Consider the following 1273-nt stretch of genomic DNA (forward strand, 5'->3'; position numbering starts at 1 on the left):
TTCTGGTTTAATTAGATCTGTTGTTGAACAGGATGTTGAAATATTTTAAATGTGTTTCTGAAACCTCTGAGGTTTAAATGCTCAGTGGTGCTATACTGTTGCTGTTTCTTTGACATTTCCTGAGCTGAGTGATTCCTCAGCAGGTATAGCTAGTAAGAAGGCACATGAGAATCTCCTATCAAGGAAGCTTAGGGGAATCTTGTGTGAAAGATATGGGCTGATAGTGGATCAGATAGTTTAAAAAGTGTATTCAATATGATCAACGGTTTTTTTTAATTTGGAAAAAGAAAAAACTATTGTTTGTATTACTGAAATTATGAAAAGTAAATACTGGCAGGAAAACAAAACACTATAATTCTCAGTGGAAGCAGGCTCTCTTTGGGGAATTTCTTAGAACTGTTTTCTATGGGAGGAACTTGAAATTTGAATGTTTATCAAAAGGCAACATGTGTTTGAGATTGTAAAACACTGTTTTTGTCCCTAGAGTTAGAAAAGTGTAATCTGTGCTCCTTCTCTCTGCTTCCTTAACAGGCTATGTGAACTTATCTTTTTCATTGTGCTTTTCACAATACATGGTGTAGAAATTTTTGTTTCGTTTCTCTCTTCCTTTCATTAATTCGTAAACCCTTAATGAGGGGCAGGCTCCCATAAATCTTCATTCCCGCATTTAGAACCTAGTGGCACTCAATAGGGGTTGATTGAAAGAATGAGGTCAAGTAAGGAATGAATCATCTATCGCTGCTTTGGCTAGAACATGAAGCATGTGAGGTCATAGATGTGAGTTCAGGCTGGAGTAGGACCAGATGGTTACTCAACGATATTGTCCCATGACCCTGCAGCGGTCCCTCACCCTGGCCAGCTGCTCTGCATGTGTGGGTGCATCACCACCAGCAGCTCAAAGGATGAGTCCTAGAGATAAGTGTCGCCAGCACCATTGTGTATCAAGGCCAACTGCATTCTCCTCCACGAATTAGAGATAACATAACCTTTTACAGGGGAGTTGTGAGGATTGAATGAATGTGTGAGACAATATCTACAGTAAAAATTGGAAAAGTTTTCACTAACTGCCCTGGAAAGAGCAAATTTGCCACAATATTGACCTTTGGTCAGAAATATTTTAGAAAGCATTGGAAGAGGTGTTGAACTAGATGAACTTTAAGGCTCTATCCTATCTTGAAATTCTATTATTTTAGGTTTTTGACCATGTTTTCTTTTTCACTTCAATTTTTATTTATAAATGACACATAATAATTACACAAATTTATGGGGTACA

This window comes from Propithecus coquereli, unplaced genomic scaffold (assembly GCF_000956105.1).
Source record: "Propithecus coquereli isolate 6110/MARCELLA unplaced genomic scaffold, Pcoq_1.0 Scaffold144, whole genome shotgun sequence".
NCBI classification, from domain to species: Eukaryota; Metazoa; Chordata; class Mammalia; order Primates; family Indriidae; genus Propithecus; species Propithecus coquereli.